This window comes from Orcinus orca, chromosome 18 (genome assembly GCF_937001465.1).
Source record: "Orcinus orca chromosome 18, mOrcOrc1.1, whole genome shotgun sequence".
Classification (NCBI taxonomy): domain Eukaryota; kingdom Metazoa; phylum Chordata; class Mammalia; order Artiodactyla; family Delphinidae; genus Orcinus; species Orcinus orca.
This window is the reverse complement of record NC_064576.1, coordinates 55,875,667-55,899,899: the sequence shown is the minus strand read 5'-3', so window position 1 is coordinate 55,899,899 and position 24,233 is coordinate 55,875,667. Positions and strand designations below refer to the sequence as shown.

General features: G+C 39.0%; 1 protein-coding gene across 10 annotated transcripts in view; it reads left to right on the top strand.

The window, feature by feature from the left end:
• Positions 1-24,233, top strand: part of ENOX1 (ecto-NOX disulfide-thiol exchanger 1) — a 609,533-nt gene that overhangs the window by 55,663 nt on the left and 529,637 nt on the right. For 2 of the 10 annotated variants that reach the window (XM_033436737.2, XM_049701214.1), the window contains exon 2: positions 16,338-16,452. The exons of the other annotated variants lie outside the window; for them this stretch is intronic. The gene's annotated coding sequence lies outside the window, so the exon portion shown is untranslated. The remainder of the gene's footprint in view (positions 1-16,337; positions 16,453-24,233) is intronic. 10 annotated transcript variants of the gene reach the window in all.

The following is a 24,233-nucleotide window of genomic DNA, read 5'->3' as shown; positions in this document are numbered from 1 at the left end:
GTCTTAGAGTGGTTCATCAGAAGATGCCTTCCATTCCTCTACACATAACAGCTTAACAACCTACTGTAGGATTCCATTTGGTCTTTGTCTTGTCTCCAGGCCCCGGGGACAGATTTACATTTTCCGCTGTGTGCCTTGGAAGTCCTTGACATGGTACCCTGGCCTCCTTTCCTCTGAATATCTCTAGTGCTGAGAGGCACTGCTTCCTCATTAGCTGTTGCTTCACTGACAAAAAATGACTCGAGAGGCGTATTAGGGTCTTGAACTGAGACTTCTTTTGTCTGTCTGTATACCGAGTTCTCAGAACTAGTTCAAGGTTGCCTAGAGCCAGTTTTCGGAGAAGACTCCAAGCCTCCTGCTTTCTCTTGAAAGGAACACTAGCTATTCCTTGTGCCCTGTTGACTCAGTAGATTTTCACTGAAACGGAAATCTTGTCTAGGATAGAAGGTAGTGGAAAGTTGCTAAATCCAGAAGAAAATCACCTTTTTTAATGAAGAATGAGACGGCTTAAATGCTTCTGTTCCCTCCCTGCGTGCTACAGTCCTTATCCTGCTTCACCTGCCCCTTCTGAGGCCAGGGAAGGGAGATTAAGTCTCTTTAAGGAACACTAGAGGTGCAGAGCTTCTTTCCAGTGCAGTGGTATGAGCTATTTGAGTTGTGCCCTGACCATCTTCTCAAGCGTTTTCATAGAACTTGAAGATTTATGCCTGAGAACCCCCTGGGCTGGACCTATTAGAAAGTCTGCTACAAGAGCTGCTTGAAAGACTTTCTGAGTTAATAGGAAATGAGATTCTCTTGTCTTCCAGTGAATACCCTCTGGAGGAGTATGATTTGAAGGATGTCTAAAATCCCATCTAGCCTGTAATATCTTCTCGATTGACCTGTGGTGAGATTTGTAGTTTTCACAATTAATTTGTTAGAGGTTAGTCATCGTGTTTCTAAGAAGGAGTAATGACAATTCAGATAAATCCCCAAAGAGGGATTATCACAGTAGGTTTCTGAATGGTCCCTCTGCCCTCATCCTCATTCCCCTACCATCTGTTTTTAATACAGTAGCCCAGGTGATCATGTCACTCTTCTCCAAGCCAAAATTGTAGTCTGTGACATCAAGACCGAAAACATTGAAGTCAACTTTAAGTCCTCTCTTCCTCTCACACCCATATCCAATCTCTAAGCAGGTCTCATCAGCTCAATTTTCAAAGCATATCCAGAATTTGACCACTTCTTAGCATTTCCATTGTCACCCTCCTGGTTGAGCCACCAGCATCTCTTACCTGATTTATGATAGTGGCCTCCTAACTGGTCTCTGTGCTTTTAAGGGCAACAGACAAAGCCTGTTAGACAAATCCTGTTCAAATGTAATTTAGTTTGACAAGGGAGCCAATAATTCAGTGGAGAAAGAATAGTCCTTTCCAAGTAGATGCTGAAACAACTTGATTTCTACATGTAAAAGAATAAAGTTAGACCCCCTTCTCTCACACCATATACAAAAGTTATTTCACAGTGGATTAAAGACCTAAGTATAAGAGCTAAAATTATAAAACTCTGAGAAGGAGACATGGCTATAAAACTTCATGATCTTGGATTAAGCAAGAGTTTCTGAGATACCCCACCAAAAAGCACAAGAAAGCAAAAGAAAAAAATAGATAACTTGAACTTCATCAAAATTAAAAACTTTAGTGTTTTACAGCAAATCATAAAAAAGTGAAACAACAGCCCACAAAATGGTAGAAAATATTTGCAAACCGTATATCTGATAAGGGACTTGTATCTAGGATATGTAGTGAACTCTTACAACTCAGTAATAAAAACACATGCCCTATTAAAAAACGAGCAGAGGATCTGAACAGGCATTTCTCCGAAGAAGATGTACAAATGATCAATAAGAACAAAAAGATGCTCAATAATATTAGCCGTCTATGAAATGCAAATCAAAACCACAATGAGGTGCTGCTTCATACCAGCTTAGATGGCTATGATCAGAAAGACAGATAAAATTACACGTGTTGAGGATATGGAGAAGTTGGAACCCTTATGCACTGCTGATAGAATGTAAAAAGATTCAACCGCTTTGGAAAACAGCTTGGCAGTTCCTCAGAAGGTTAAGCATAGAGTTACCATATGACCCAGCAAGCATACTTCTAGGTATTTACCCAGGATAATTGAAAATGCATGTCTGTACAAAAACTGGTATACAGATGTTCATAAAAGCATTGTTTATAACAGCTAACAAGTGGAAGCAACCCAAATGTCCATCAGCTGATAACTGGATAAACCAAGTGTGCTTTATCCATACAATGGAATGTTATTCAGCAGTAAAAAGAAATGACGTACTAGTACCTGATACACGAGAATGAACCTTGAAAACATACCAAGTGTAAGAAGCCAATCACAGAAGACCACGTATTGCATGATGCAGTTTATATGAAATGTCCTGAAAAGGCAGATCTATGGAGACACAGAGTATATTAGTGGTTGCCTAGGGCTAGGAGTTTAGGGGGTGGGGAGTGATTGCTGAGGGCTGTGGGGTTTCTCTTTGGAGTGATAAAAATGTTCTAAAGTTGATTGTGGTGACGGTTTCACAATTCTGTGAATGTACTAAAGACCATTGAATCGTACAGTTTGTAAGTGGATGAATGTATGGTGTGTCAATTGTATCTCAGTACAGATGTTTTAAAAATAAAAAGGGATATTACTCCGTTGTTCAAAACCCTCCAGTAGCTTCCCTTCTCATTCAGAGTAAAAGCAAAGTCTTTACGGTGGTCCTTGGTGCCTCGAATACTCACTACACTTTGCCTCATTTACCCAACTCTAGGCACATTGGCCTTGTTTCTGTGTCTCAGAAATGTTAGACTCACTACTTAGGAATCTTCTGTGTCCTCTGCCCGGAACGCTTTCCCCCATATCTATCCACAGGACTTTCTCACTTTCTTCAGGGCTTTATCCAGCTGTCACTTATTTAAAATGCAACCCCACCACAGCAGCTCTCCTCTTATTTAAAATGCAACCCCACCACAGCAGCTCTCCTCTTATGTTATTTTTCTTTATTTCTCTTAGAACTAACAGAATATATACATGCACATATATACATACATATATATTTATTATCAATTAATTCGTTTATGTATTGTGTTAGCCTCTCATGAAGGCAAGAATTTTGGTCTGATATTGTCTACAAATACATCCTCAGCACCTAGAAGAGTGCTGAAATATAGCCGGTGCTCAGTGGGTATTTGTTGAATGAACGAATCCATATAAGATTGTTAGTGAACAATTGGTATCAATCTGATTAGATGGTTGGAACCTAGGAAACAGTAGCAGAAGAAAGGGGAGAAAGGATTTAAAAAAAAAAAAAGTACCTTTGCAGATTGGTCAAAGTTGGGGATACCATCCATAAAGAGGCAACCCTGGGACTTCCCTGGCGGTCCAGTGGTTTAAGACTCTGCGCTTCCACCACAGAGGGCACGGGTTCAATCCCTGGTGGGGAACAAAGATCCCACAAGCCTTTCGGCATGGCCAAAATGTAAAAAAAAAAAAAAAAAGAGGCAACCCCATTAAGTCATGAACGGTGGAGGGTTAAGTTCTTGGGTGCTAGTTGAGAAGGTTCGGAGAGGAAATGGCATGGAAGGGCTCCCAAAGCAGAAAAGGGTTGGGTTAAAGGCAGTGCCTCTTCTTTTGCAGCTGTAATTAGGGGGGAATATTGGGCCTTCATAAGAATTGAGTTACTGATTAGCAAATCTAGTATGAATAAATGAGATGATTTCAGAGTTTTTGAGGCAAAAATCATTCATCTATGCTTCAGATGCTTGTTACGGTCAGGTATCGTGAAAAGGAACTGAGCAAACATAACGCAAGAGGGATCAATTGTCATCTTGGTAGGCCTGTTCGATATTAACTCTCATTATTTCTTTAAACATTTCTAATGATATGCAATTAAAGGATTATTATTTGGAAGGCACTTCACTTTGAAAAGTGGCAAATGCAAGCATTGTTTCTATTTAAATGTGGATGAGAGATGGACCATATAAATACAGCAGACGGATGTATCTTTACCAATTCATCTTTTTAATTGATAACTTAAGAACTACTAATTCCATTGTAATTCTATACATGACACTAGAGAAAGGCAGTTAACCATAGAATCAATGTTTTTGGTATCAGATATTTTTTTCTTTTTCACTTACTGTCACACAGAGCTTTTCCTTAAATTACTGGATTGTTTGCCTTATACTTGACTGTCTAACTACATTTTGTTATGTTGAAAAGCTGATCAAAGACCCTTATATCTAAAGAACTATGGCCTAATTTATAAAATTATTTTCCTGTAGGTTGTATCATATACTGTGTGCTCTTTGAGCCTGGGTAAAAGGGCTTTTGAAAGTATTCATGTTGTAAGATAAATAATATGGCATGCTCAATGCTTTATAATAATATTTGGAAAACACCATCTTATTAATAATATTTTCCTACACATGTTCAGTTAAAATACTGAAGATTTTCGAGGAAACTAATTATGGTCATGAATTTAGGTTTAATTTAAAGTAAGAATTCTACAGAAAAAAAATAAAGAGAGAAAAATGGCTTAAAATCATAGCCCCTGTTCTTCTATCAGAATTGGTTCAAGTGAGGCTGGTCCCCTGTGTGGGAAGTGGAGGAGCATAAGAATTAGATCCCACAGTTTTAGTTACGTTTGCTGTGTAAGGGCCCATTGTGTGTTCTGTGTGATCGGCAGATTAGCCATACGTGAATTTTAAATAATAAAAGTCAAGGTGTATTCATGATATTCACAAATTATGATTCGCTTGATAACATTTATGTTTGTGGATACCAGACCTTAAATCAGGTGGTCCTTTCTGGAAGTTCAGGCCCCGTCTACTTCCTTCTTGAGTATGTTATCCTGCTTTGCACTCACGGTATGTAAATGCATTAACTATGCTTTCTGGGTGAGGCATATAACTTGTGTAGTTGGGTCATTAAGATTAATAGAGGGGCTACATATCTTGAAGTATTTCTAGTAATTACCAGACAGCCTGGGCACCGGCCTAGTGACTGACGCAGGTTTCCTCAAGCAAACGTTGGTCTGGATCTCCGGGAAATCTTTGCATTTGTCAGCAGCAGTGAAGGCCTGAATAGGCTGACAGGTACCCCTCTCTTCCATGCCTCCTTCCCGTTTCTGAGCATGCAAGCCTCTTCCATTTGCTTCAGAGCTTTCCTGAACTCTTCCAGATAGGTGGGAGCTCTTCCCCAGCACCGTTCTTACTGGCCAAGGACATCACCCAAAATTACAGTTTGTAAACAACATTAGCACAGGCTCTTAACCTTGTGGCAACTTTGCCAGAAAGCTTGCTCACCCGACGAGCTCGGTGTAATCTGAATACGGCCACACTGAAAGGAAACACTTGCTTGCCATTCCCAGGGCTAAATTAAGGGTACGTCAGGAATATTTCTAGAAACTGGAAACATAAAAGACATTTTCATCCAAATGAGTCGTTCAGTCTGATGTAATCCTGACTTTAGAAAAAAAATTCTTAACTGACAGCACCTCTGAAACATAACCCGTTGACTAGAGGGAATAAGCAAAGCACGATGCTTCATCTGCTGAACGTTTTTGATAATTTTCTTGCCGTAAGTTGAGAAAATAAAAAATATTTACGATAAAGCTCTTCAGGTTTTCTGGCCTCCATTAATAATTAAAAGATCAATAAACGCACTGTAGCAAAAGTTTCTACACAAGTATAAATGTGTACGATTGAATCAATAAGGTACATTAAATGATGTGCCCTGCAACCCTGCTGCCTGAGAGAGTGCAAAGTAGGTTTAAAAAAAAATCAATAAAAGGAGGAAAATGGAAGTAGTTAGTTCTGAAAATGGCTTTTGATCATCATTCTCTATTGTTCACTTTACCTTCTCTAATGCTGCACTTTTGTGGGAAGTCTGAGAAAGCAAGGATTCCTGCCACCATTGTCCATGCTGTGGTCAGTACTGAATGGAAGACCTGTGTTGTTTGAAGCCTGAACCTTGAACAGCCTTCTGGAGTGATGAGATCTATGTGTGTTAACTGTCCTTAGGTTTTGAACTGTTTTTCTCTGTGGCCTTTAACCTTTCACATTTCATTTTTGCTCCACGTTTGCCTTCTTCTTTCATACTTCCCGATTCTACAAGTACTTGGTGTGGTTGAGAATGAGTGGGAATAAATTTTATTGCTTGTTTCAGTTTGGTACATACTATAATGTGTTTTATTGATTACATTATTGTTTTGTTTTTATATGTAGCAGAGAGGAATTTTTTTATGTCTCTTCAGAAAAGCCAAGTTGTAATTGTGATCTTTAAAGGCCCAGCTTCCTAGATTGTTACCTTAAATGTCACGCTTTCTGATATGTTTAAACACTGAGAATTTTGATTAACATTTTATGGCATAGGAATGTGTCCCCCATTTTCCCAAACCCATTTTCCATTTTAAAACATTAGAGTTTTTTGTTTGGTTGTTTCTGTGCTGGCACAAAATTGACTTTAGCTGGGGCGTCTGAAAGCACATTATAAACGGGCACCATCACCCCCCTCTTTGGAGACTGAGAAGCAGACAGACAGCAGTCTGGTAGACGGCCTGCCTAGGTCAGGGTTGGCAGTGAAGTCCTAAAGATGTATCTTGAGCCTGGTTTTTCTCATCTGTAAAATTATGGTATGCGATCTCTAAAAATATGACTGGTTCTCATAGTAAGTTCTCTGATTCTGTGTCTCCAGAGCTGTCCTCTGTCCTTGGGAGTATATCCCACATACCTTTGTTCCAAATAAAGCAAGCTGGATTCTCCTTTACATCCCTCTTTATTACCATCTCTTCAACAGGAATGCTCAGTTTTCTCAGTTGCTAGCAGTACATGCTGTGACCTCATTAAATAATCCAGAGCTGTCATCCTCTATGCATCCATACCTACAGACGTTAAAACATCAAGTTGCTAAAGGCTCTTCACATCTGGGTGTTCTGAAAGGCAAATGACAGGTCAGAAGTTGATTGCTGGCCCCTCTGGATCTGCCTTATTGCCTTCTCCCGGATGAGTCCCTTAGGGAAAGGAAGGCAGGGTGACCTCAGCAGTCTCCAAAGATACTTTCAAGTTTGAAGGTGGCAGATGGCAGCAACACTTTTGTTTCTCTTTTGGTTACAGATAAGAACTTCTGCTGTCAGGGGATCTTATCTATTTGCATGGGTTATGGAGGGGGCTTCTATGGGCTTGACCTAGCCCCCATCCAAACAATCAGGGGAGTTTTCCTGAAGTGCTGCTGCAAAGTAAAAGGATGGAAGAGGTACCCCTTGTCTTTGTATCCAAGGGCTGCCATAATAAAGTACCACAAACAGGGTAGCTTAAGTCAACACAAATTTGTTGTCTCATAGTTCTGGAGGCCAGAAGTCTGAAGTTGAGGTATTGGCAGGGCCGTGCTCCCCCTGACGCCTCTAGGGGGTGATCCTTCCTTGCCTCTCCCTGGTTTCTGGTGGTTTGCTGGCAACGGTGGGAGGCAGTCCTTGGCCTCCTTGGCTCGTGCTATGGCATATCAGTCTCTGCCTTGCTCGTCACATGGCCCTTGTGTGTCAGCATCTGTACTCTTCTTCCTATAAAGATGCCAGTCACATTGCATTCGGGCTCACCGTAATGGTCTCATCTTAACTTGATTACATCTTCAAAGACTCTATTTCCAAATAAGGTTGGATCCACAAATGCCAGATATTAGGCTTCAACATACCATTTCGGGGGACACAGTTCACCCCAGAATAACGCTGAAGCTTTTTTCCATGTCTAAGATGCAGAGAGCGTCTCGGTGAGGCGTTGAACCTGCAGATCAGCAATCTGAACAATGTATTTGGAAAACAAGTCTCTGGTACAAAGAAAGATGAAAAAAGCTTTTTTAAAGGACAGTGCTTTCGGTGTATTGAAAGACTGGGTCTCTGTTTTGCTTCGGAACATTCAGACAAAGTCCAAGGATAAATCACCACGTTGGAGGTGGCTTACGCTAATGCCTTTTGATGCTTCTGACATGTTTGTAAAGGCCAAGATTCATTTGTGCATAGAGGTTATTATCTTTCAGTTCTTTGTGTGGGAAGTAACTGAGCCGATAGTGTTCTTCAAAAACAGTTACTGGACCTTTCACATAGCAATTACTATCTGGTCTTTTATCTTGCTACAGAAGAGAAAATGTACCATTATATAAAATAGAGTGTTATATAATACACACACACACGCATATATATATCTGTGTGTGTGTGTGTGTGTATATATATATATATATATATATATGTGTTCTCTATATATATGTATGTGTGTCTGTATGTATGTGTATGTGTGTATATGTGTATATATATATATATATATTCCCCTGTAAGAATGGTATAAGATTATTTAGGGTACATGAAATCCTTATATTTTCGTTCCCCATTCCCCCGTGATACATATACTTTTTGTGGGGAGTGGGGTCTAATCATCCAGGTCTGAAGGTATATCCGGGAGAGAGGTTTACCCTCTACCACTAGGTATGGAGGGAGGTTCCAGGAAGGACTGGCTAATAGTGAGGTGTCTCTTGTGACTGGCCTAGTCTCTTGGATGTGGGCTGTCTTTTATGCTGTGCTTGGGCCCTGTGCAATTAGCTGTAATTTGTGTCAGTGATGTGAGCTGTCACCATGTGCAGCCTGGCCTCTGCCACATCCAGAGCAGTCTACTGGACACGTGGAGAACTTGCGTTGTCTGGCTTTCATGGGGTGGACCGAAAGGCCAGAGAGAATCCAGTGAGTGCTGAGGGACAGTAAACGAAAAACATCAATAGACAGTGCTGCCTGAACCATGCTGAACTTTTGGAATTTACCAACTTAATTCTTGTGGGGATTTTCATTTAAGAAAATCTTGGAGCAAGATTTATTCATTCAGCTAATAGCCCATTGTCTTTTTTTTTTAAGGGTACTGTTTTTGGTATTGGTTCTTGAGTACTGAGCAGTTGGAAACTAATTCGCTTAAAATATTTTTTTAAGTGGTAGGGGGCTGATTGGGCCTTAATCCTTATTTGGCATGTGTGTTTCAGTGACTTGGTAGAAGATATAATTAATTTTATGAGAATGGAAGTGTATTCTAGAAGCTTAAATTGTTTATACATCAGTTTCAAATAGTCTTTGGTTAAAAGGATTTGAGGGAGTCCCCACTTTCACCAATGGACAGATCATCCAAAATGAAAATAAATAAGGAAACACAAGCTTTAAGTGATACATTAAACAAGATGGACTTAATTGATATTTATAGGACATTCCATCCAAAAACAACAGAATACACATTTTTCTCAAGTGCTTATAGAACATTGTCCAGGATAGATCATATCTTGGGTCACAAATCAAGCCCTGGTAAATTTAAGAAAATTGAAATCATATCAAGTATCTTTACTGACCACAACGTTAAGAGACTAGATATCAATTACAGGAAAATATCTGTAAAAAATACAAACACATGGAGGCTAAACAATACACTACTTAATAACCAAGAGATCTGAAGAAATAACTGAAGAAATCAAAGAGAAAATCAAAAAATACCTAGAAACAAATGAGAATGGAGACACAACGACCCAAAACCTATGGAATACAGCAAAAGCAGTTCTAAGAGGGAAGTTTATAGCAATACAATCCTACCTTAAGAAACAGGAAACATCTCAAATAAACAACCTAACCTTGCACCTAAAGCAATTAGAGAAAGAACAAAAAACCCCCAAAGTTAGCAGAAGGAAAGAAATCATAAAAACCAGATCAGAAGTAAATGAAAAAGAAATGAAACAATAGCAAAGATCAATAAAACTAAAAGCTGGTTCTTTGAGAAGATAAACAAAATTGATAAACCATTAGCCAGACTCATCAAGAAAAAAAGGGAGAAGACTCAAATCAATAGAATTAGAAATGAAAAATGACAAGTAACAACTGACACTGCAGAAATACAAAGGATCATGAGAGATTACTACAAGCAACTCTATGCCAATAAAATGGACAACCTGGAAGATATGGACAAATTCTTAGAAAGGCACAACTGCCGAGACTGAACCAGGAAGAAATAGAAAATAAGAACAGACCAATCACAAGCACTGAAATTGAAACTGTGATTAAATATCTTCCAACAAACAAAAGCCCAGGACCAGATGGCTTCACAGGCAAATTCTATCAAACATTTAGAGAAGAGCTAACACCTAACCTTCTCAAACCCTTCCAAAATGTAGCAGAGGGTGGAACACTCCCAAACTCATTCTACGAGGCCACCATCACCCTGATACCAAAACCAGACAAAGATGTCACAAGAAAGAAAATTACAGGCCAATATCACTGATGAACATAGATGCAAAAATGCTCAAGAAAATACTAGCAAACAGAATCCAACAGCACATTAAACGGATCATACACCACGATCAAGTGGGGTTTATTCCAGGAATGCAAGGAATCCTCAATATATGCAAATCAATCAATGTGATACACCATATTAACAAATTGAAGGAGAAAAAACATATGATCATCTCAATAGATGCAGAGACAGCTTTTGACAAAATTCAATACCCATTTATGATAAAAACCCTGCAGAAAGTAGGCATAGAGGGAACTTTCCTCAACATAATAAAGGCCATATATGACAAACCCACAGCCAACATCATCCTCAATGGTAAAAAAATGAAACCATTTCCCCTAAGATCAGGAACAAGACAAGGCTGCTCACTCTCACCACTGTTATTCAACATAGTTTTGGAAGTTTTAGCCACAGCAATCAGAGAAGAAAAAGAAATAAAAGGAATCGAAATCAGCAAAGAAGTAAAGCTGTCACTGTTTGCAGATGACATGATACTATACATAGAGAATCCTAAAAATGCTACCAGAAAACTACTAGAGCTAATCAATGAATTTGGTAAAGTAGCAGGATACAAAATTAATGCACAGAAATCTCTTGCACTCCTATACACTAATGATGAAAACTCTGAAAGTGAACTTAAGAAAACACTCCCATTTACCATTGTAACAAAAAGAATAAAATATCGAGGAATAAACCTACCTAAGGAGACAAAAGACCTGTATGCAGAAAATTATAAGACACTGATGAAAGAAATCAAAGGTGATAGAAATAGATGGAGAGATATACCATGTTCTTGGACTGGAAGAATCAACATTGTGAAAATGACTCTACTACCCAAAGCAATCTACAGATTCAGTGCAATCCCTATCAGAGTACCAATACCATTTTTTTTTTTTTTTTTTTTTTTTTGCGGTACATGGGCCTCTCACTGTTGTGGCCTTTCCCATTGCGGAGCACAGGCTCTGGACGCGCAGGCTCAGCAGCCATGGTTTACAGGCCCAGCTGTTTTGCGGTACGTGCGATCTTCCCAGACTGGGGCATGAACCCGTGTCCCCTGCATTGGCAGGCAGACTCTCAACCACTGCGCCACCAGGGAAGCCCACCAGTAGCATTTTTCACAGAAGTAGAACAGAAAATTTCACAATTCGTATGGAAACACAAAAGACCCCGAATAGCCAAAGCAATCTTGAGAAAGGAAAAATGGCACTGGAGGAATCAGGCTCCCTGAGTTCAGACTATACTACAAAGCTACAGTAATCAAGACAGTATGGTACTGGCACAAAAACAGAAAGATAGATCAATGGAACAGGATAGAAAGCCCAGAGATAAACCCACGCACATATGGTCACCTTATGTTTGATAAAGGAGGCAGGAATATACAGTGGAGAAAAGACAGCCTCTTCAGTAAGTGGTGCTGGGAAAACTGGACAGGTACATGTAAAAGTATGAAATTAGAATACTCCCTAACACCATACACAAAAATAAACTCAAAATGGATTAAGGACCTAAATGTAAGGCCAGACACTACCAAACTCTTAGAGGAAAATATAGGCAGAATGCTCTATGACATAAATCACAGCAAGATCCTTTTGGACCCACCTCCTAGAGAAATGGAAATAAAAACAAAAATAAACAAATAGCACCTAATGAAACTTCAAAGCTTTTGCACAGCAAAGGAAACCATAAACAAGATGAAAAGACAGCCGTCAGAATGGGAGAAAATATTTTCAAATGAAGCAACTGACAAAGGATTAATCTCCAAAATTTACAAGCAGCTCAATAACAAAAAAACAAACAACCCAATCCAAAAATGGGCAGATGACCTAAATAGACATTTCTCCAAAGAAGATATACAGATTGCCAACAAACACTTGAAAGAATGCTCAACATCATTAATCATTAGAGAAATGCAAATCAAAACTACAATGAGATATCATCTCACACCAGTCAGAATGGCCATCAACAAAAAATCTAGAAACAATAAATGCTGGAGAGGGTGTGGAGAAAAGGGAACCTTCTGTACTGTTGGTGGGAATGTAAATTGATACAGCCACTGTGGAGAACAGTATGGAGGTTCCTTAAAAAACTAAAAATAGGGGCTTCCCTGGTGGCGCAGTGGTTGAGAGTCCGCCTGTTGATGCAGGGGAGATGGGTTCGTGCCCCGGTCCGGAAGATCCCACATGCAGTGGAGTGGCTGGGCTCGTGAGCCATGGCTGCTGAGCCTGCGCGTCCGGAGCCTGTGCTCCGCAACGGGAGAGGCCACAACAGTGAAAGGCCCTGGTACCACAAAAAAAAAAACCCAAAACCTAAAAATAGAACTACCATATGACCTAGCAGTCCCACTACTGCACATATACCCTGAGAAGACCATAATTCAGAAAGAGTCTTGTCTACCAAAATTCTCATTGCAGCACTATTTACAATAGCCAGGACATGGAAGCAACCTAAGTGTCCATCAACAGATGAATGAATAAAGATGATGTGGCACATATTTACAATGGAATATTAGCCATAAAAAGCAATGAAATTGAGTTATTTGTAGTGAGGTGGATGGACCTAGAGTCTGTCATACAGAGTGAAGTAAGTCAGAAAGAGAAAGACAAATACCGTATGCTAACACATATATATGGAATCTACGAAAAAAACAAAAGGTCATGAAGAACCTAGGGGTAAGATGGGAATAAAGACACAGACCTACTAGAGAATGGACTTGAGGATATGGGGAGGGGGAAGGGTAAGCTGTGACAAAGTGAGAGAGTGGCATGGACATATATACACTACCAAACGTAAAATAGATAGCTAGTGGGAAGCAGCCGCATAGCACAGGGAGATCAGCTCGGTGTTTTTTGACCTCCTGGAGTGGTGGGATAGGGAGGGTGGGAGGGAGGGAGACGTAAGAGGGAAGAGATATGGGAACATATGTATATGTGTAACTGATTCACTTCATTATAAAGCAGAAACTGACACACCATTGTAAAGCAATTATACTCCAATAAAGGTGTTAAAAAAATAAAATAAAAATGGGCAAAGGACTTGAACAGACGTTTCTCCAGAGAAGACATACAAATGCCTAAAAAGCATATGAAAAAATGCTCAACATCCTAATCCTTAGGAAAATGCAAATCAAAACGACAATGAGATACCAGTTCACATACACTAAGACAGCTATATATAGAAAAAATGCAGAAAATAATGTGTCAGTGAGGATGTAGAAAAATTGGAACACTTGTACAATGCTGGTGGAAATGTAAAACGGATCAGTCACTGTGGGAAACAGTTTGGTGATTCCTCTAAAGTTAAACATAGAATTATCCCATGACGCAGCAGTTCCACTCCTAGATAGCTAGCCAAAAGAATTAGAAACCTGTATTCAAACAAAAACTTGTACATAAATTTTCATAGTAGCACTATTTACTATAGCCAAAGGTGAAAACATCACAAATTTCATCCAAAGAGGAATGGTAAGAATGTGTGGTATATCCATATTCAGCTATAAAGAATATTTAACCATAAATAGATTGAAATACTGATACATGATATACAACATAGATGAACCTTGAAAACTTCAACCTAATAGAAGCCAGCACAAAAGGCTACGTATCAAATGATTCCATTTGTATAAAATATCCAGAAAGGCAAATCCATAATACAGAAAAGTGATTAGTGGTTGCCAAGAGTTGGGGGGAGAGGGAAATGGGGTGTGACAAAGGGTTTTCTTTTGCGTCAATGACAATGTTCTGGAAATTCACAGTGGTAATGGTTGCACAACATTGTGAATGAACTAAATTGCACTACAATTTTCACTTTAAAATGGTTCGTTTTCTGTTATGTGAATATCACCTCAATTTTGAAAATGTAAATTAGAAGAGAGTAGGCCAGTAGTTCAAGAAAATTGTGTTGTTTTAGCAGAAAGAAAACAAAACTTTAGATTTGTATTACTACAATATTGGATGCTAAAATTCTTTTTGAAAATATTTTAAATAAACGTACCTAATGTTAGCCAACTTTGACACTGACAAATAAAATTCCCTTCCCGTGAACTTTCTGTAGTACTCTATATCCGTAAAGCATCTTTGTAGTACATCATCTACAAGTGGCAAAAATGGATATTTTCATTAAGAAGTGTATATATATATATATATATATATATATATATATATAAGGTATATTACATAGGATATCCTCTACCATATGAATACAGGGGCAAAAAGTAAATGAACCTAAAATTAAGCCTAGTAATTGAAGTTTCAGTATTTATTTTTCTTAAAAATTATCTTAGTATCTAAAAAATATACATTATTTCAATAAATTTAGCAGCAGTTTAAGGTCTTAAGTTACCTGAATATTTTGGAGATCATCTTCAAGCTGACATACTATAAAATATAATTACTTTTGAAATAATATTTGTCAGAATAATGATTCAATTTTGTTATTACAGATCTACATATTTTATAATCTTAAACATTAAGCAGAAGCAGTGCTAGATCATTCAGTCAGTAAACCCAAATTACTTTAGAAAGAATGTGGCCAAGTAGGATAAAAATGTATGAAAAAGTATTCTTTTTTTAAAAATTGAGATACACGAAACAGAATAGAGAGGCCAGAAATAAACCCACACAATTATGGTCAATTAGTTTATGACAGAGGAGCCAAGAATATACAATCAGGGAAGGACCGTCCCTTCAATAAATGGTGTTGGGAAAACTGGACACAACCACATGCAGAAAATGAAACTTACACTCTACACAACATGCAACAATATGGATGGTCCTTGTGGGCCTTATGCTAAGTGATATAAGTCAGACAGGAAAAGACAAATACCATATGATCTCACTTAAATGTGGAATTAAACACATATATAACAACAAACAAAACTCATAGATACAGAGAAAAGATTGATGGTTGCCAGAGGTGGGGGCTGGGGGGGTAGGAGAAATGGATGAAGGGGATCAATATGTACAAATTTCCAGTTTTAAGTCATGGGTATGTAATGTGCAGCATGGTGACTACAGTTAATAATATGGTATTGCATTTTTGAAAGTTGCTAAGAGTGTAGATCTTAAAAGTCCTCATCACAAGAAAAAAAATTTGTAACTATGTATGGTGATGGATGCTAACAAGACATTTTGGTGATGATTTCACAACATATATAAATATCAAATCATGTCACGCACCTGAAACTAATATCATGTTATATGTCAGTTATATCTCAATTAAAAATTGGTGCAAGAAAATCTTAAAAAAAAAAAAGGATTTGAGGGTGTATACTTAAAAATAACCACAGTGTATCTCTTAATCTCATATTCCAATCTTTCCCTTTCCCGCTTCCCTCTCCCCATTGGTAACCAGTAGTTTGTCTTCTATGTCTGTGAGTCTGTTTGTTCTATTTTGATATATACATTCATTTGTTTTATTTTTTAGATTCCATATGTAAGTGATAATGTGAAATATTTGTCTTTTCTGACTTACTTCCCTAAGCATAATATTTTTTAGGTCCATCCATATTGTTGCAAATGGCAAAATTTCACTCTTCTTATGGCTGAGTAATATTCCATGTGCATATATCCCACATCTTCTTCATCCATTTATCTGTTGGTGGACACTTAGGTTGCTTCCATCTCTTGGCTATTGTAAATGGTGCTGCTGTGAACATTGGGGTGCATGTATGGAATAGATATGCAGCAAGGATATACTGTATAGCACAAGGAACTATAGACATTATTTTGTAATAACTTTAAATGGAGTATAATCGATCTATAAAAATATTCAGTCACTATGTTGTACACCTGAAGCTAATATATTATAAATCAACTATACTTCAATTTAAAAAAGGATAAATACAGTAGGAGATAAATCTAGGTTCAGTGTATTTTCTATTATTGGATACTTACTTACAAGGAGTGGGGGAAGAAAAAAGAGAGAAAATTGAGTCATACAACAGGGGTGGGTCCCTGGAGTTCAGCTAATGTGTCCTGTGTCTCTTGGCAGGTCTGCCATTGGCTGTGTAAGGCTGTATAAGAATCAACCATGCAAATCTGCTGTTTTTAAGGGTTAGCTGAGTAGGGGCAGGAGCAAGGGGCATCAGACTGGACTTGGTGATGTTGTAAGTCTCTTAAATTATATTCACATTACAGGTGACTCCTATAAGGTTTGAAGTGAATTCTGATGCTGTTAATATTGATTTTAATTTTCTTTCCCTTTTCTCTGCTTGGGATAAAATGTTAATTAACTCTAACCTGTGAAACTTGTGTGCCCATATTGCTTGTTTAATTTACATTACAAGTCCACGGGGCAAGCTCCTTTCTGTTCTCTGCAGTGCCAAAGACCCTGATGGCAGAAATGTTTATTATTATTAGGTATTATAATAATCACAATGTTCTGCTAAAATACTATGCTGATTGCATTTAGTCAGAAGTGATAGCTTTAGTCCTTTTTAACTTGAACTATTTTATTTTGCTTTAAGCTGGTTAGACAGTGATTTCATCAGGAAGACTAAGCTAGATACTAAATTGAAATGTAGTTTGAATGCATTTTTGAATTATGCTGGTTATTCTGAGCCAAAAGCAGTTGCACCTTCATTGTAAAGTATGTTTTAATAATTTTAAATCTCCTCTCAGTCCAGAATGGCTCAGTGGATTTTTTTTTCTTTTCTCAAATTATTCCCAAACAAAGAAAAACTAGGACGGGGACCAAGCCTAAGTAAGTTTGCCTGAGGAAGGGCATTATGATTGAGTGAAAACACGTGGCTCTAATATTCTGATTAGAAATATCTTCAACAGGAACTTTTAAAACACTGTAAACTCTGTCAGTTACTGTAGAAGGCTCCATCCACAGAGAGTGACAGAGAACTGAGGCACACATCAGAATAATGCAGTCCAGGAAACACTCTATGGGAAACATCTTAACAGAGAAAACCTTGTTAAATAAAACTGGCTTGGAAAGGCCAGCCGAACGAGTGAAGTTTACATGGGAGTAATCTCTAGTGTATGGCAAATTGATGTGATTACCCATGGCCATTACCTGGAACTTGGCAGGGGTTCTGGGAAGTGGGGAGGAACTCAGAGACATGGTGGGATGAGTGGGTTTGTGCTTGTCATAGCTCGTTACTCGTTTTATTCATTCAGTAGACATTTATTGGGTACCTCTTATGTAATTGGCACTGTGCTAGGAGCTGGGCATCTGGAGTGGAGGAAGACATTGTTTCTGCCCTCAGGGATGAGACGCACCATCAAGAAGAGTGAGGAAGCCCTATGAGAGAGCAGTTGCCGGTTACAGGGTATCACAGAAGTACTGAGAATGGATAGCTAGACTAGCCCAAGCCAGGGAGAGCTTCCTGGAGGAGAGGGTGCCTGAGTTGAATCCTGCAGAATCGAGGTGAGGATGCGGGAACAGCGTTAACAAGCACTGAGGTCAGAAATAACGCAGGCACAGCAGGAAGCCATGAGGAGTTCCCGGACCACACAGAGTACGGGGCCGTGATGGTGAGGCTAGCTGTTGGACAGAGGTACATGGGAGCCTATGTTAGGGAATTAGGGCTGTAAGCGATGCGGTGCTGATGAAGGGTTTTGAGCATAGATGAGATGGAGTCAGTTTTGTGTTTTACGAGGATCTCTGGGGAATGGTTTCTTGAATAGAGAATGGGCTTGAGGGTGGGAATAAGACCAGAGGCATGCAAACTAGCTGGGGTGGGGGGAGACTTTTTGAGTTATCCAAGCTAAAAGGGAGAATTGGAATCTTATTGGTAAAAGCAGTCAGCCCTGGAGTTTAATTGGATGTAAGTTCTGAGGGCAATGAAGTAATATAGAATGAATCCCAGATTTCTTGTTTGGGCATCTAGAGGACTGCTGGCGCTAACGGTTGAAACTGGGAGCAAAAGTGAAGGATCAAGTTTATGGACGAAAATGAGGCTGTGCCTAATTTGATGCGCCATGGGAAAGAAACAGTTTCTCTGCTGCAAGGCCAGCCCTGGGGAGTCCACCTTTTCTCTCCTTCCTTTCTTTCCCTTCTTTTCTTCTCTTCTCTTTGCTGCTTTAGTGCAGAAGTATTTAGGGTGGCTAACTACAGTTATGCATTTGGGAGCTATTAGCATATGTGGGGTGGGTAAAATTGTGAGAGTGGAAAAGATTCCCCACCCCAATGGGTAGCGGGGAAGAGGGGAACCCAAAGTTAGGGTAGGGGAGATTTTCCAGAGATTCCCCCAGAGGAGGGAATCCTACCCAGAAATGAGGGGGGGGTGGTCTCCCAGAGTAGAAGCCGAGGGGATTCCACCATTTCCAGTGTGAATCATATTTACATGAGACGGCTGCCTTCTTCATAAATAATGCAAGAGAGAATGTTTACCTAGCCCTAGCTGAGTTATCCCCAAAGCCAAATTTTACTGTAATCAAGAGTGGTGTTTTAATCTGAGTTAAATAAATACTGATGTAGATTTTCTCCTTTATCTTAGCCTATATTAGATCTGGAGTACATATTGAGTAAATACAATTTTAGGGAACGTTGGATATTTGAAATATTGGATTTTCTGTTCTATCTTCTGCCACTTTTTCACTAAATGACCTCGGGCAAAGTAGATACCTATTTTGGGGCCTCTCTTTTCTCACGTATAGAACAAAAGGACTGGACTAAGTGGTTATTATGATTATTACTCTTGATTGAATGAATAAAGCAGAGAGAGAGGCTCAGGTTTGAGTTGGAAGGTAACTGGGTGCCCAGGAGCTCGTTAGGAGCTTAACTGACCAAAGAAAGGGCAGACACTTTCTCTCCACCCTCCTCTCCCAGTCACTTACGTTCTTGATGATGCTCCACACACCTCCATCTGCCATTTAAAAATAATTCAGACAAAATATTTTATAAATATGCATGATTGGATTGTAAAGATGTGGCCCATTTTTTCCTCTCCAACTTGTGTTTCATAGAACGTTGACTAGTGACATGTAACACCAAGGAGTTAGTGGTCAGATAAGTCTTGGGAAATACGACTCACCATACCCCTCTCTTAGAAATTCCCAGCGCATCTCACATTCTGCAAGAATTTCTGCTGTGCAGAAATGTTTTTTTCTTTTTCCTTAATCCAGCATTCATTTTCTCAAATGAATATATTAAATTCTTATTTTACTCAGACTCTGTTGCCATCCCAGAGAGTCCTTGATCTCAGTGCACTTTATGGGAAACAATAATGTATTTGCCCAAGCTCTCCAGATGTTCACTGAAGGGATGGAGTATCGAATGCCAGAGACACGAGCACTGTGCTAGACTCAGATGGATATCACCACTCCGTGAACTCCTGCAATCTAAGGAGGCCTGGAAAATAGATATGGGAAGAAAAAAATGCTTTTTACCCCTTTAAATTGACAAGTGATGCTATTTTGTTCAGACTGTCTTTAATTCCACATTTAAGCAATGGCATTGAACTAAAACTTATGAATTTGAGGTTTCCACTCCTTTCTTTTATTCTGAGGACCGTTCCAGGAAATGAATGTGCTCTGACTTGTGAAAACCTGGCCGGTTTGATTCATAGGTCACTTGCCCTCTCCCCACCTTAGTTTTGTCCCTTCATCCCTCTTCAGGGAAGAAGAACAAGAAAGATGACAAGAAAAGAAAAAAGCAAAGGAGAATAAAAGGAGGGGAAATTGGATTCATAAAAGCCCAAGAGGTATTAAATTCCCACAGCTGGTACCACAGCTTTGAGTACTTTAGGCTATGGGACATTTCCTGTAGTAAAAAGTAGGGTAAGTGGGGGCCTTTGTTTTACATTTAGAATGAGTTCTTGTTGTGGATTGGTGATATTAGTGTTCCTATCAGATGTGCTATTAATAATACGGCTATTTGGGATCTACAAGTAACCTTAAAATTTGACTTCTTTAAAATGAAAGCATCAATAAGCACATGCCTAATAATAAGGGCGATGATTTTAGCATTAACCCCCCCCCCCAAAGTTGATAATATTTTTCAGATGGCTTCATACATTTGATTAAAGGTGGGGTTAGTGGGGAGGGTGGGATGGGAAGGAGAGTGGAGGGAGGCTGTCGAATCCTGTCTGTCCCTTGGCCATCTGACACAAGGTTTAATTCAGAACACGAGCCTCTCTACACTCCTGCCTCTGCTCCGTCCCCTCTTCTTCCACAGCAGCTGCCTGTGGACTCCATCACCATCTCTTGCCATCCCCGTTCTCCTCGTGGTGAGCCCCCGACCACGTCTAAAACAGACTTTCTAGGACCACTTTGTGATGATGGTCTACTTAGGTTGTCTGCCAACCAAGTAGAAAAGAACATGGATTGAATTCATTTTAATCTGTGTCTGCGCTGTGAGGGACAGCACAATTCTGGTTATCCTTGCAAAGCGGAACCTCAACTGGGTGGTGGGGATAATTGCTGCATCTGGAGGTGGGTGTTGCTCTTTTCTTTCCATCCGGTTGAACACATGTAGTGAGGAATTAGCCACAGAATGATCATAAAGAAGGATGTAACTTGAGTTCATTAAAATGATTTGGGGGACATGGGCCTTTACCCTGGAGTCTGAGATGGCAAGAAGGGCTCCAGGAAAGAGCTGGAGTGTCAGTAGCCAACACTTGCATGGGGGAAAGAAAAGATAGAGACAGATGTTCAGGGTGTTCCTTGGTGCAGGACTTTGGCCTTGAGGCCAAAGTTCAAATGCTTTTGCCTAAAAGAAGCAATATGTTTTCTTTAGTCTCTTTAGGGCTGAATTCTGATCAAAGGAGAATTTCTACTTCCTCCTTTAAGCCTGTTCTTCTCTTTGTCCTTGATTGGCTAAAGCATTGGTTAAAGTGTATATTTTTGAGGTGATCCAGGTGTTCGCTAGTAGTTCATTTTTTAATCTCATGCAGATGATAGGATGGTCACTGAATGACTAAAGTTGAGATATGAAATTGCATAACAAAAGTCAGAGCTTAAAAACTTGAGATTTTCTTTGTCCTTTCATGTGTGTTTTTCTGTGGGTTTACATTTTTTCAATTGCACGACCATACTTAGTTTCATTCCTTTGTTGTCTGAATATGTGGTTTGCTTTGAAAAATAATATTGTCATCATGCGCTCCTTGGATCATATCTGGTTACCAAGAAAGTTAGGAGCATCAAAACTATTTTAAGTGGCTCATAGCTGGCCAGGAGCAGAAGGTGGCTGTAGAAATAACAACGGCAGTGACCAGCAGTTACTGCTCCTGCAGAAATTTATTACTGGTGGAAGATAAACTTGACACAGGAGACAAAAGATATGCTTTTATTAATATTTGTAAAATTCTTGCTGTCCAATTCCTGGCCTAGTCTCAGGGAGAGGAGCATGACTTCGGCTGATAAATGTGTTAGCTCTTTTGAGCCTTCTCTTTGGGACACCTCGTAGCAAGAGAATAACATCACTAGTTGGTGAACCTGAGCTCCATATTCTGTATAATATTATTATTCTTAATAATATTATTATTATTTATTATATGTTTCGGATATACAGCATTGTAATTTGACACCTGTATATACTACAAAGTGATCACCATCCCAAGTCTAGTTACTATCCATCACCGTGCAGTTGACCCCCTTCACCCATTTTGCCCATGCCCCAACCCCTTCCCCTCTGGTAACCAGTAGTTTAATCTCTGTATCTGTGAGTTGTTTTTTAAATTCTGTTTGTTAATTTGTTTTTTAGATTCCACATATGAATGAAATCATATGTTAGTATGTTTGTCTTTCTCTGACTTATTTCACATAGCATAATGACTTTATCCGTGTTGACGCAAATGGCAGGATTTCATTCTTTTTTATGGCTGAGTAATATTCCATTGCCTCTGTGTGTGTGTGTGTGTGTGTGTGTGTGTGTATGTATATGCATTTGTGTGTGTATATATACACAAATACATATACATACTACATCTTCTTTATCCATTTATCTATTGATGGACAGTTAGCTTGTTTCCATATCTTGGCTATTGTAAATAATGCTGCAATGAACATAGGGGTGCAGATATCTTTCTGAATTACTGTTTTTGTATTCTTTGGGTAAATACCTTAGTCATGTAGTAGTTCTAGTCTTAATTTTTTTGATGACCCTGCATACTGTTTCCCGTAGTGTCTGTACCAATATACAGTCCCCACCAGCAGTGTGTGATGGCTCCCCTTTCTCCACATTGTCTTCCACATCCGCTATTTCTTGTCTTCTCAATAATAGCCAGTCTAAAAGGTGTGAGATGATATCTCATTGTGGTTTTGATTTGCATTTCCCTGGTAATTAGTGATGCTGACGATCTTTTCACATGCCTGTTGGCCATCTGTATGAAATTTCTTTGGAAAAATGTCTATTCAGAGCTTCTGCCTGTTTTTAACAGGGTTTTTGGTTTTGTTTTTAATTGTTGAGTTGTATCAGTTCTTTCTATACTTCGAATATTAACCCCATATTGGACATACGATTCATAAATATCTTTGCCCATTCTGTAGTTTGCCTTTTCATTTTGATAATATTTTCCTTCACTGTGCAGAAGCTTTTTAGTTTGAAGTAGTACCATTTGTTTATTTTGCTTTTGTTTCTCTTGCCTTCAGAGTCAGATCCATAGAAACATCCCTAACATTGATGTCACTGGGGTTCCCACCTATGTTTTCTTCTAGAAATCTTATGGTTTCAGGTCTTACATTGAAGTCTTTAATACATTTTTTTTTTTTTCCTGCGGTACACGGGCCTCTCACTGTTGTGGCCTCTCCCGCTTCGGAGCACAGGCTCCGGACGCGCAGGTTCAGCGGCCATGGCTCACGGGCCCAGCCGCTCCGTGGCATGTGGGATCTTCCCGGACCAGGGCACGAACCCGTGTCCCCTGCATCGGCAGGCGGACTCTCAACCACTGTGCCACCAGGGAAGCCCCTGAAGTCTTTAATACATTTAAAATTTTTATGTATGGTGTATGATAATGGTCTAGTTTCATTCTTTTGCCTGTGGCTGTCCTGTTTTCTCAGCACCATTTATTGAAAAAACTATCCTTTCTCCATTATATGTTCTTTGCTCCTTTGTCATAAATTTGTTGTCCATGTATGTATACGTTTATTTCTGGGCCCTCAATTCTGTTCCATTGATATGTGTGTCTGTTTTTTTGCTAGTACTATCTTGTTTTTATTACCATAGCTTTGTATTATAGTTTGAAATCAGGGAATGTGATACTGCCAGCTTTTTTCTTCTTTTTTAAGATTGTCTTTGCTATTTAGGGTCTTTTGTGTTTCCATACAAATTTTAGAATTAATGTTCTGGTTCTGTGAAATATGCCATTGGAATTTAGATAGGGATGGCATTGAATCTGTAGATTGCTTTGGGTAATAGGGAAATTTTAACAAATTTTAGCAATATTAATTTTTTCACTACCTTGGTTAAATTTATTCCTAAGTATTTTATTCTATTTGATGTAATTGTGAGATTCTTAATATCTCTTTGTACTAGTTTGTTATTAGTGTATAGAAATATCACAGATTACTGTACACTGATTTTTGTATCCTGTGACTTTACTGAATTCATTTACTAGTTCTAACAGTTTTTGGTGGAGTCTTTAGGGTTTTATATATACAATATCATGTCATCTGCAAATAGTGACAGTTTTACTTCTTTTTTTTTCCAATTTGGATTTTTTTTTGGTCTAATTGCTGTGGCTAGGAACTCCAATGCTGTGTTGAATGAAAATGTTGAGAATGGGCATCCTTGTCATCTTCCTGATCTTAGAGGAAAAGCTTTCAGGTTTTCACTGTTGAGTATGATGTTAGCTGTGGGCTTTTCACATATGACCTTTATTATGTTGAGGTATATTCTGTTTTATACCTGAATTGTTGAGAGTTTTTACCTCAGATGGATGTTGAAATTTGTTAAAAGCTTTTTCTGCATCTCTTGAGATGACCTTATGATTTTTAT